Genomic DNA, 14,402 nt, shown 5'->3' with positions numbered 1-14,402 from the left:
CATATTAGATATTCATTCAAAGTATAATAAAAATTGAATTTGATAAACCCCACATAACTGGTGGATGATATATTTTTATTAGCTGTGCTTCATAAGATATCTGCGAATCTCTAAATAGAATAACAGAAAAAATATGTAGAACTTTTGTATGACATATAATAGCAGACCGTGCCAGTATCCAAGTCGATTTGTATTTGAGCTCGGTGGTAGTATATAAAAATTGGCAACATAGAATCAGATGTTACAAGTGCAGTACATATTCTTTTCTATTTTCTCTTGATGATATCAAAATCCGTCGCGTTACTTTCTCAATGACCATGGAAAATAATTGCAATAAGTGCCACAAGTCAAATAATGATAGTGACTTTGAAAAGTCTAAGTAATCAGTAAATGCCCATTGTATTAATGGTACATTGAAATTCAACACAACTATAACACATCTATGCAGCTATGGGCATGGAGGAGAGTCCTGCTCGTCGGACTCAAAATGATGAGCCCTTGCTGATAGGTAAATCGGTAGTTATCTCATATTTGCTTTCTAAAAAATTTGATTTTCCCATCATTTGATTTTTTCCATTGCTTATTTGATTTTTCTCGACCCTCTTTTGCATGCTGGAATCTTTCTAGCCAATTTCCCATTTTTATAAAAATTCTAAAATTGGGTCTGAGTTTAAAATTTCTTTGAAAATCCTTTGGGCATATTTTTGAGCACAACTTTGGTCGAGGCACTCAGGCATGACATCATATAGCCGTTGAGGAGCTATGGGCCAAAGATGGTATCGGATGGGAATGCGACATTGTAGTAATTCTTGATCAACCAACCTAAGTCTTAGCATTTGCTCGGGACGAGCAAAGGGCTAGCTTGGGGGGAGTTGTTGACAATTGTTAAGTTCCTAAAGTGACCATCAATATTCTCAAAAATAAAGGAGAATTGGCATTTTTTACACGCACAATTGGTTTTGAATTATGTAGTTCCAAATGTCCTTGGAGATTATTTGAGTGCATGTGAAATATTACAAAAGGAAGAAGAAAACACACTCCCATGACGAAGAAACACAACTCCGACCAATGAGAGGTCACCACGGGGGCAGCACACGGATCCATGGGCCTACAAACCGCCTTACCAAGGCAGGTAGCACCCACAACCGTCATTGGGACCCACCTGGAAGTCTACCAGATGAAGGTAGTTGCGAGTGGGGCCAAGAGAGAGTCGGCCGAACCGCCTCTGCCTCCTCTCGTCCCTAGCTAACTATGTCGGTTAGAGGAGATTCCCCCTAATATTCCTCCTGTAAACCGCCTCTATAGACTAATAAATAGAGGGGTGTGCTCTCCATTCCAACACACACCACAAGTTGAATCACTCTCTCCCTCATTAGTTCCAAGTTAGTGAAGTTAGTCTAGAGTAGCTCTACTCAAGGTTCCAAGTCCTCTTGGAGCTAAGGGTATGGCTCTTGTATCCTTAGTATCTAGGTTGACTTTATGCTATTCAAGTTATTTATCTTCTTCGTATAGTGTTATGCTTGGTTCTTATATGCATAAGTTAGTCTTATACCCTTGCTATGTTGATATGCTCGGCTTATATGCTTGTATGCTATTCATATACCCTTGCTATCGTAGTATAGGCTTATATGCTCTCATGTGTGCCTTTAGACCTTGCTACAGTATATTGTGCGTACATACCATGTATAGGCTAGTCGATCTATGCCACGGCATCGGTTCAATGGCCATGTCTTTGGTGGCTCCAGCTCTGGTCACAATAGCTCGGGATGGCTGGAGTGTTGTTAACAATGCAAGCATGGTGCTTGGGTTGCTTAGCTTTGTTGGATATGGGTTTGCCCCAGGATTGCTAGGGTAAGCGGCAGGTGGTGACAGCCCTGTCCATCCTTCGTAATCCCCCATGTTCGGGTATGTCTTAGGAGTTCATAAATCAGCAGTAACTACGCCAGCAGACCGGTAGGGTACTGTCTCCCCATAGTGGCTGGGTGCATAAAACTAAGTCATATACAATGTGTGTATATTTACGCTTGTATAATTTGTGCAGTATATAGGAAGTACATATGAACCTAGAGCTAAGTCCTAGACCTTTCTCCCTAGCTTAGTTACCTTGAGATAATTTTTCTGTGTATGTTACACTACCCTATCCATCATTATCCTTACCCCTGCCTTGTGTAATGTATCGACTCATCCTATGATATACTCATATACATAATAAACTCTTTTGACCTACCCGCCTTCCTTTGAAAAATATGATACCCTGAGATACTCCTGGGTGAAATGCTACAACGTTATATCCGTGCTCTTGCGGGTTATATTCGTGATCGTTAAATATAGCAACATCTAGTAATTTGGAGTAGTCCAATACATTATGGACACTATGTCTGTACGTGATTACTCTATTTCTCGACGTAATGAATTCTCTGCCTTCCATGCATGGCCGTAGCACAATCCTGCACGCAGTGTCCTATTTGTGTTGGGATTTTGAAGGTGTCCAGGAAATCATGCGGGCAAGCAGAAGAGGCAATATCTATCGACCGTGGGATCAAATTGTGACGGTTGAGATGAGGAAAGAAAACTCCCACACGCATGCGATAGAGTTAAGTGTTTCAGCGTACAGTTGCACACGGCTCAAACTCTAGGCTCCAAGTCCATCACAGAATTATGGACCACGATTTCTTCCGTGCATGCAATTCTGTGCGGTATCTACGTTGGAAATTTAACGGTGGTACAAGCACGTAAGCAAAGCATACACAGGTGAATTGAAGGGCGAAATGATGTACTGTACCGAAGATATCAGGTGAGATATGCAGAGGCATCGTTATCTGGAGCTAGGCAGAGGCGACAGTAGGGAATTAGGAAGCCGGAAAGAATAGTAAGAAGAGGGGGAGGAAGACGACTTCGTGCTCTCACCGGCCGGGTGTCGTTTCAATCCAAGCTTCTGTATCAGAGTTACCAGCAGTTGGCTGCACTCCAAATTAGACCAACCTTTGGTTTGCTATTCCTGGAGGATCGGATGCCGTGTCGTCGCGCTGGTGGCCGGCCTTCTGCCGCGCACGTCGCCGATGAGCCACGCTCTGACGTGTTTCGGTACGGTGTAGTTTTTGAATTGTCGATCTCCCAGGCTTCCGCTGATCCGCTCTGAAGAAGGCAGGTAAAGGAGGTACGGCGCCTGTATCCGCTCTCCGCATACAATCTCCTTGGTCTTCTTCATCCCTCGCCGGCCGCCGCCGAAAACAGAAATGAAGAAGAGCGCATGGTCGTCTGATCATCCAACGAAGCGTTAAATGCTAAGTTAATTGGGCTACTGGGCTTGCACACAAGGCAGTAGAGCACTGACTGCCAATGGTGCTCGCAAGCTGTGGGTATGGTTAGGAGATGTCATAGATCGTGTGATAGAGACGGATGATGATGTGGCTAGGAACTACTGTGTGCTGATATCTATGCTAGTCATGTCGTGCTAGACTTTGTTGGTTAACTAGTGTTTGGGACTTGATTGAATGTACGATCCTGATTTAAGTTTAAAGTCCCCGCCGGTTTTTATTTTATTTCCATTCGTATTATTCCGTTCCAGGATACTTAAATATCTCGGTACCGTTCCCAACCATTCTGTTTCCGGTGATAAAATTGGGACACAGAAATGGGTAAGGGATTTTCCCGTCCATTTCCTTCTGTTTTCATCCCTATTAGTAGCACTCGATGGAGACGGTGATGATGTGACTAGGAACTACTATGCTAATATCTATGCTAGTCATTGGTAGTTTAGGTGGCGGCTACATTAGAGGTGCTAGCAGGAAAATATCATAACTAAAAACAAAGGAAAACATTAAATACAAGTAGCGCTGAATCTAACTACATGTTACATAATACATCATTCACCGGTGGAAAACGCGGCATTAGTCCCGGTTGGTAGGGCTCAAAGATACTGAAAATCCATCCAGGATAAAATTTTTGAAACGAAAGGGGGTTCTTTAGTCCCGGTTGGTAGGTTACCCGGGACTAAAGAACCCCTTTCGTCTTGAAAATTTAGTCCTAGATGGATTTTCGGCATCTTTGAGCCCTACCAACCGGGACTAATACCGCGTTTTCCACCGGTGTATGATGTACCCGGGACTAAAGAACCCCCTTTCGTCTCGAAAATTTAATCCTGGATGGATTTTCGGTATCTTTGAGCCCTACCAACCGGGACTAATGCCACGTTTTTCACCGGTGTATGATGTATTAGTCCCGGTTGGTTTTACCAACAACCAGCACTAAAGGGGATGCGTGCATGCGCCCCTTTAGTCCTTAACATTTTTTAAAAAAAATTCTTGTCCATATTAATATTGTATGCAAGTTATATATATATTTCATGGAACTAATATATATATATATATTATATGTAATTCTTAGTATATTATACAAATCAAACTAGTATTTATACAATTACTATATATACAATAATTTGTCCACTTCATTATTAGGATCGTCCCGTCGTGGTGTTGCTCGGTGCGGCTATTGAACGTCCGTTGTAATAAAATTCTCCCGCTAGATTTATCACCTCGTCCACCAGGAATCCTATGAGACCTTCACATATTGCCAAAATTCTCTCCTCCAAGAGTCTTTCTTGAATCTTCCACATCTGTAATTTGGAAATATATGAATGTTTCACAAATAATTAAATATAAGGATCTAGAAAACAATTAACTATTAATAGTTTTATTTTACGTACATTTAGATCATGCGACGACAACACCTTGGGATGCACAAAATTGTGCATGTGCTCAAAGATGTAGTATCCACATAGATTATTGCCTTCAAGCACTTTAGTGGGAAAAATACAAGTTATGAAATATTCGTGTTATAGAATGTACAAAATATGCAAACTTCATACGTACCGAGAAGTCTGCTGAATGTAAGCTTTTCTTTGAAGTTACCATGGTGAGTCTTAAGGAATCATTTTCATGCGCTGCGGATCAAAATAATGAATGATACAATGTTATGTGGATCAAAATAATAAATGATACAATGTAAGGTGATAATTTAGGAAACCAACTTTTGCATAGAGATAAAGGTCCAGAATTAATATGAGTTAAGTATGTCTTGAATGTCTTGGTACTCCTTCGGTGGTTTCCTCAACGAATCGAACACAACGACGTGGCTTCTATCAATCATAATTATTAGGAGGATCCAGTGGTAATTGCGTACATAAATATTTATATTAGAGCTAACTAACATTAATTAGGTAAGGAAAAAGAAAACAAAAATAGACGGTACCCGCACTTACTTAAAGTTCTATGGCAGTAGTATATAACTTTTGTAATGTTGTTTGTCCAAGAAATTGCATACCACCTCCAATGTTTTCTTTAGCTAATCCTGCTTTTGGTTAACGATCGATGGATCCATGAAGCCAACATTGAAGTAAGATTCTCTGCGGCACCTTTGAATTAGCATCCTTCATAAAATGGAAGATAAAGTTAGTAAGGCGACGCACACACAAAAAATAATGATATGAGCCAAAATTTACATATTGATAAACAGACGCTTACAGAACCCAGGCACTGATGAGAGAGACGTCAAGAGCATCCTGATGGTACACTTCATATATATATCCTCGAATTCCATCCACAGGAGTTTCTCACCTACACCGAAAAAATCAATGGTTTAACCCGAAGAGCGAAGATGAGCCTCTCGTTGGCATATTGCTTCATGTACCATTCATGGAATTCGTACATCTTCATGGATAGCTTTTGTACCAATTCAGGCCTTACTAGAGGCTTGCCTACCTCAAAGGACCATTTAGGTACAATTGGCTCTAGAGCTGGCAGTTCAATTTGCCCTAGAACTTCAGCAAGAGACATAACTGTTTCTTGCATAAATCCAATGACTTTGATTTGTTGTTCTAAGGGCATTGCTCATATAGCTTCAGCGTCTTTATCTGTTATATCCGCGAGCTTGGGGACAGTACGACTTGAAGATGACTTTCCTCGCCATTTTTTCTTCTCATCAGACTTAACTAATGTCCGCTCGTAGTTCGATAGTAAATTCTCCTTATTTTCTTTTGACATGCTAATAAAAAATATTAATTTTGCTGGATCTACCGGCTTTGGCTCCATCTCCTTTGCTTTTCTTTCTTCAGCGCATGTTTTGAAGAACTCCTTGCAAGTTGCTTGGGATAGCTCCCGCAATTCCTCAGCAGTCATATGGGCCGGTAGCTTCTGAATGGGTTCAGACTTCTTTTGTTTTCTTTGGCTGCCTTGGCTTGGAAAGCGGTGGTCGTGACTTCTTCAGAGGTGCTGCAGGTTCCTTGCTCACTGTGGGTCTTAGTCCCGACGACGGTGATCGAGGGGTGTTGTTGTCATCGTCGCTCGCACCACAACGATTCGATGGAGATGGAGACGGTGATCGAGTAGTATGCGACGGTCAAGGTGGTGACGACGATCCTAGAGCAGGATGTGCTGGAGATGACAGTCTTGATTTTTGAGGAGATAGTTGCTGCAGGGAATCTATAGGGAGCATTGATGCCTCCTTGCTGGGGATGATGATGTAGCGCTTGCACCATAGAATGACCCCGTGAAGTGCATCTCCTAGTGTCCTTTCCCCGTCACCTCCCGGGAGGTTGAGCTCTAGGCCTTCATATTAACTATCAACAATCTACTATAGGCCGACGCTAGAGTAGCCTGGTGGAATCTCCATGCCATGGATTGTCTGCTCTGGTAGTATTGGTAAAGCACTCCCATACGCCACCTGTAGATATAGGAGAACTAAAAAATTTATTAAACTCCCGAGGCGTGGATCAATTGAGAAGATTGCATAAATTATTTATATATGTATACCTTAATAGTGATGTTGCCGAATGGTCTATGCAGCTCACATGGGGTGCGTTGAGTGATGTCATCCACTGGGTACCGTTGGTCGTCCATGGGTAATCTTAGCATCTGCTCATAGGGAACCCCTATGGAAGCACAGCTGCTTCGACATTGAGAAGGGCTGACGACGTTGGGATCCGGCAGTGCTCCAGTTTGGGCCATCTCGGTAACTACTAGGGCCACTCGACGATTAATTTCCTTCTCCATTCTTACTTCTTGTGAATGCACTTTGGCTTCTAACATGTGCCTCCAGCTCTCCTCTTGTTGTTCCTTTCTTCTCTTGCGGCTTCTGTACGAGTCAATGTCCCTACAGAAAGCAAACTTCCACGCAATGACCCCGTAGCCTCGGTAACGTCCTGGGTGCTCAGGATTCCCGAGCACCAATGTGAGCTCATCATTCTCTCTATCCACCTTCAACCTCCCAGCTTAAGCATCTTCAATATATTTGATCAGCCTTTGGGCCTCCTGACGTATTGTTTCATTGAAGATAAGTGTCACATCCTCTTGGCTAAGGTTGCCTCCATGAGCATAATACCGATTTTTCGATCGATCTGGCCATTCAATAGTTGCTGGTACGATACCTCAATCGATTAGGTCTTGTTCCATCTTGCGCCATTTGGGAATTGCAGTGATGTAACCACCTCGTCCTAGATGATGATGGTACTCCTTGCTAGCATTGGCAACGTTGACGTGAAACTTATTCGCACTGCCTTCGCTCATCTTGTATTCGACAAATGAGTTCCAATGGTCCCTTAACTTTAGCCACTCATCAAAATTTGGAGTTCGGCCCTTCTTGATAAAATTGGCATCTAAATTCTTCCTGAATGTCTGGAATTGTGTTGCCATCTTCTTCAGCGTCCACTCTTTCACATCTTTTTCTTCGACGCCTTTAGGAAGTGTAAAGTGTTTCTTGACATCTGCCCACAACATATCCTTTTGTGTCTGTGGGAGCATGTATGGATCAGTTTCTTTACCCTTCCATTCTCTGATCTTGATGGGCACGTTGTCCCTTACAATTGCCCCGATCTGACTCACGAACTTTCTAGCCACATGTTCCGCAGCAATCGGCTTACCCTCTTCTGTTACTTCCGTGATGTGAAGCCTTCCCTCAAATATCTTTGTACGACCTCGGGGCTTATTTCGCTTCATCGATCCAGAGGGCTAACAGTTCAAGATTTGTTAAGTAGTACATAGTAATAATGAATATAAAATTATAGATGTGGTAAAATAATGAAAATGATATATACCTCGCCGGAACCTTTCATCACGGCAAGGTTTTGTTCCACATTGTCATCAACGCAGTGCTCGGGCTAATCATTGCCATCACTAGACATGTTGAGGAACAAGTCCGCCTGGCTACCCTCATCCACGATGTACGTTATTGGAACGTTGGAGCCACTACCACCCGCAATAATCTGCTCCATTAAATACCTCACATCCTCTTCGTTTGCCATCTCAACTAATTTAAATACACATGAAATCATAGATACATTAAATTAAAAATTGTTTCAAGTAGTACAATTAATGTATAAACATGAAATCATAGAACAACCATGAAATATACACATGAAACCATACATTAAATTATATATACAACACCTCTAACAAAGTTATTATATGAAATTTACATGAAACTTACATGGAAACTTACATGCAATTAAACATTAAAAAATCGCCCAAATATATACAACACCTCTACTTGTATATTGTCACAAAAAATATCATTAAATTATATATACAACACCTCTACCAAATTTCTCATAAATTATACTAATTTTCTAAGCAATCATACTAAATTATACTAATGTACTGAAACTTATACTAAATGTATACTAAATTATACTAAGCATTTATACTAAATTATATGAAGTATTTATACTAAATTATACTAATGTATACTAAATTGTACTAATTTATACTATGCATTTACACTAAATTATATTGATGTATACTAAATTGTACTAATTTATATTAAATCATACTAAATTTCTAAAGATTATACTAATTTATACTAAATTCTACTAATTTTCTAAGTATTATACTAATTTTCCAAGCATTATACTAAGTTTTTCTAATTAAAAGAGTAAAAAAAGGGGCCCTTGCGTCAGCAAGCCTCGGCCTTGCGTCAACAAGGGCCCCGGCGTGGGAAAGGGGGGCGGAGGGGGAACGCGCCGGCCCGTACCGTCCAGCGGGGAATCGACGGCAGAGCAGGGCGGGGCGGTGGAGACGGGTGACGATAATGCGGGCGACAACGACGGGCGACGACGTGGCCGGAAAGAGGATGGCGGATCGACGGGCGATGGCGCGGGGCAGGCGACGACGCGGCTAGGCGAAGGACAGCGGGGCGGTGGAGACGGGGACGACGGTGGGACGGGCAACAATGGCGGGCGACAATGCGGGTGGAGGACGGTGGTGGGGGCGGGCGTGATGGCGGGCGATGGCGGGGTGACAACGAGACGGGCGACGGCGTGGGCGACAGGGCGGCGAACGAGCGGAGACGAAGGGGATGGCGGCGGATCTTGCTCTGCGTGGGAGACGAGGCAAGGGAGAAGTCTTGGGTGTTATAACCCCCCCCCCACCCTCCCCGAGTCCCGGGTTGACTTTGCAACCAGGACTAAAAGGCCTTTAGTCCCGGTTGCAAAGTCCACCCGTGAATAAAGCCCCCCCCCCTGCCCCTCCCTGTCCTGATTGCAATTTGCACCCGGACTAAAGGGTGCTTTACGCGCGGGAGCCGAAAATGCACCCTTTAGTCCTGGTTGCAAATTGCAATCGGAACTAGGGGGCCTTTAGTCCCGGATGAACTTTTCAACTGGAACTAAAGGCCCTTTTTGGGATTTTTCATTTCCCACCTGTTTTGCAAATACAATTTATTTATGTTTTTCAATGGTTTTGTTAAAGAAAAAATAAAAACTTTACATTTTTTCAACATGCAAAAATATATTAAATTAGCAAGTATATTTAAAATAAATTGGAATCATTCATTAATTTTTATTTGTTGTTTAAGTTTCTAAAATAATTATTTTAATGCATCAATATCATCAACAAACTATTCAATTAAATAATTTGAACGTGTAAAAAATGCAATTGATGTATGGCGTTAACATTGTTTATATTGATCAAATAAATCTTCACCTTAACTAATTTAAACACATATTAAATCATAGATATATTAAATTAAAAATTATATCAAGTAGTACAATTAATGTATAAACATGAAATCATAGAACATTACAATATAATTCACCATAGAGCATTACATAAAGGTGAACCATATTTAGTGCATTACAATGTAACGTTAAGAAACTTCTTCTTGACGAAAGTTCCTTGGTCATGATCGCGGTGTAAGTACGGAGCCTCTTCTTTGGCAAGCCTGATGCTTGAGCCAACTTCAACAGCAAATGGAGGCATGCCATCAAACTGATCATAATCATCTGACTAGTCTATTTTGTCCTCGACTCTCATGATTTTTCTTTTACCCGGAAAAACTATGTGGCGCTTCGGCTCCCATGGCTCTTCTGAATTTTTCTAGGGTTTGCTAGACATGTCCTTCACATAGAAAACCTGATGCACATCATTGGTAAGGACAAATGGTTCATCATTATATCCAGTCTTGGTCAGGTCCACTATTGTCATTCCATACTGATCTTTTGTTACGCCACCTCCATGTAGCTTCGCCCATTGGCAACGAAACAGAGGGATGTTCAGCGGTCCGTATTCGAGTTCCTAGATCTCTTTTATGAAACCATAATACAAGTCCTTGCTCCTATTGCTATCTATGGCATCTATGCGGACACCACTATTCTAGTTGCTGCTTTTTTGGTCTTAGGCTCTCGTGTAAAATGTATAACCATTTATCTCGTAACCTTCGAATTTCACGATTGTGCTAGAAGGTCCCCTGGCTAACCAAGCGAATTGTTCATGAATCGCGGAGTTACCCATAAGGTGTTGATGCAACCAAGAGGGAAAAGTATCCATGTGATGACGTATAATCTAGGCATCGAATTTCGTCGGGTATTGGGACAATAGAATCTACTTGTGTTAATCGATATACAGAGCCACAAAGGATGATTGTTGTAGAACAGTGAAGTGTGCTTTGTGGAACAAATCAGTATCATTGCTCAAACTTGATTTCCTTCCAACGGTGCCCGTTCCCCACAGCCTCCCCTCCTGGCATAAAGTTGGAACCCCAATCGAATTAATTGAGTCAATAAAATCAACGTAAAACTCAATGACCTCCTCTATTCCAGATCCCTTGGCGATGCTTCCTTCTGGATGGGTACGATTAAGAACATAGTTTTTTAGACTGGCATGAACCTCTCGAAAAGCCACATATTGTGCAGGAATACTAGACCAAGAATTGTAATCTCTTTGACTAGATGAACAAAGAGGTGCGTCATAATATTGAAGAAGGATGGTGGAAATAACAATTCAAAGCTGACAAGATATTGTACCGCATTGTTTTGTAGCTTTACTAGCTTGGTTGGATCGATTGCCTTCTGCAAAATCACATTGAGAAACGCACATAGCTTTACAAGCGCTAATCGTACATTCTCTGGTACAATACCCCTCAGTGCAACCGGAAGCAACTGGGTCATCAACATGTGGCAGTCATGGGCCTTGAGATTCGTGAACTTCTTTTCTTTCATATTTATTATTCCCTTTATATTCGAGGAGTACCCAAACAGAACCTTGATACTATTCATGCATTCAAACATGCTATCCTTCTCTTCCTTGCTGAGAGTGTAACTGGTAGAACAAAGTAGTGTTGTCCGTTATCTCTCTTTTCTAGATATAGGTCATCTCGTTGCTTCATACGTTTCAGGTCCTGTTGTGCTTCAAATGTATCTTTTGAGTTCTCATAACAACTGATGAAGCCTAGCACGTTCACGCAAAGATTCTTCGTCAGGTGCATCACATCTATTGCATTGCGGACCTCTAGGATTTCCCAATAAGGTAGCTCCTAAAATATTAACTTCTTCTTCCACATGGGTGCACATCCGTTATCATCATTCGGAACAGGTTCGCTACCAAAACTCTTTCCAAAGACTACCCTTACATCCTTTATCATCTCAAATACACGTTTTCCAATACGGTGTGCAGGTTTTTTACGATGGTCTGGCATCCCTTTAAAATGCATCCCTTTCTTTCTTAATGGGTGGATAGCAGGAAGAAATTGACGATGGCCCATATACACGACCTTCCTATAGTGTTTCAAATACATGCTGTCTGGTCGTCCAAACGGTGAGCGCAGGCTCGATATCCCTTGTTTGTCTATCCTGAAAGGTTACTCGGTGCAAGCCAATCATTGATGGTTACGAACAACAATGCTCGTAGGTCATAGCTCTCTTGTTTATCCTCATCCCACACATGTACACCTTTTTCCTTCCAGTGCAGTAAAAGTTCATCAACCAATGATCTTAGGTACACGTCAATGTCATTGCCGGGTTGTTTTGAGCCTTGGATATGCACTGGCATCATAATGAACTTCTGCTTCATGCACAGCCAAGGAGAAAGGTTGAACACACATAGGGTCACAGGACAAGTATTATGACCACTACTCAACTCACCAAAAATGGATTGAATCCATGAGTACTTCAACCAAACCTTATGTTCCTTGCATCACTTTCAAAGTCCGGAAATGCTCTATCAATTGATCTCCACTGGGCCCCATCCACGGGGTATCTCTGCATCTCATCTTTTTTACATTCTTCTTTGTGCCAACGCATCAACTTAGCATTCACTTTGTTTCTGAAGAAACGCTTTAAGCATGGTATTACAGGGAAATACCACATCACCTTCGTGGGAACTCTCTTCTTGGGAGGCTGTCCCTCGACATCACCTGGATCATCTTGTCTGATCTTATACCACAGCGCTCCGCACATAGGACAAGCATCCAATTTCTCATATTCATCACCAGGATAGAGGATACAGTCATTAGAGCATGCGTGTATCTTCTGAACCTCCAATTCCAAAGGGCAAACAATTTGTTTAGCTTCATATGTTGTGGACGGCAATTCATTATTCTTGGGAAGAATATTCTTTACAATTTTCAATATCCCCTGAAATCCCTTATTGAACACACCATTTTTTGCCTTCCATTGCAGAAATTCTAGTGTGGTACCCAATTTTTTATGCCCCTGCTTGCAATCTGGGTATAACAATTTTTGTAATCATCTATCATGCGCTACAACTTTTCTGATTCCTTCTCAGTTTTGCAATCTCTATGTGCATCCCGTAGCACCTGACCAAGATCATCAATAGGGCCGTCTTCTGCAAACTCATCTTCATCAGCCTCGCCCATTGTAGTATCTGCAAAAGCTTGGCCTGCAGCCCAGTTCGAATGTTGTTATCATCCTCCTCTTCTTCGCCGTCTTCCATTATAACCCCTCTTTCGCCGTGCTTGGTCCAAACCAAATAGTTAGGCATTAAACCGTATCTAAACAAATGTCTGTGAACAGTCACCAAGAAGAGTAGTCCTTTTTGTTACTGCATTGGAAGCACGGACAACATATGAACCTGTTCTCTGGCTTGTTCGCTTTGACCACGTTGAGAAAATAATGCAGGCCATCAACAAACTCCTTGGTCGGTCTGTCCATATTATACATCCATTGCCGGTCCATCTGCATCGTATTACGTGAAAAATGGACATAAGTCTTCGTATTAGATTAAAAAAAACTTGACCAATATTAGGTAGGAGAAAAAATAGAGTTAATGTAATTATAATATTTAGGCCTTGCAAAAAACATTAGATAAATAAATTATTACGTGAGAAATGGACATAGGTCTTCATATTAGATAAAGAACTTGATCAATATTCATAATTTACACTAATCAACCTTCATAAAGATAAAAATAATTCACATGAAAATTACACCTCCATTCAACATTCATAACAATCACTAAAGATACATATAAATATTACACTCATAATAAGACAATAAAGATACATAGCACAATGTTCGCCTTTTAAGCCATCTCTGTAGTTAGCTCAATATTCTTCGAAGTCTATTGAGAGTCACCTCCACATATCCAGCACCAGAAGATAATGGTACAACAGAAGAACTTCAAGTCCACATACTCGGGCTGAATATGATAAAGGAATCTTGAAATAATTATCCAAACATCTTTTGGAGCAAGTGCTACATTCTCATAATAGAAGTATGGTGGCACACACACAATAGCCCGTCCTAGCAAAAGATTTGTTCACTGATCATGGCCTATGGTGGCAAGCCAAAACCAACCAAAAGCCGCTAGGTCAAGGTCAGTGAACAGATCTTTGCCTGAAGAGGATATTGAGCCAGCATACTTCTATTATGAGAATTAGGCTCCAAAAGGCATTTGGAATACTATTTCAAGATTCTTTTATGATATTCAGCCTGAGTTTGTGGACTCGAAGCTCTTCTATTCTACCATTATTTTCTGGTATTGGGAGCAGCGGAGGTGACTCTCCATAGACTTCGAAGAAGATTGAGTTATGTGTAGAGAATAGCGTGAGCACATTTATGCCATGTGCAGATACTGTTTTCTAGGATTGGAGGAACGGAGGTGGTACATCCATTG

Source organism: Setaria viridis, chromosome 8, assembly GCF_005286985.2.
Source record: "Setaria viridis chromosome 8, Setaria_viridis_v4.0, whole genome shotgun sequence".
Classification (NCBI taxonomy): Eukaryota; Viridiplantae; Streptophyta; class Magnoliopsida; order Poales; family Poaceae; genus Setaria; species Setaria viridis.
Note: the sequence above shows the minus strand (reverse complement) of the source record.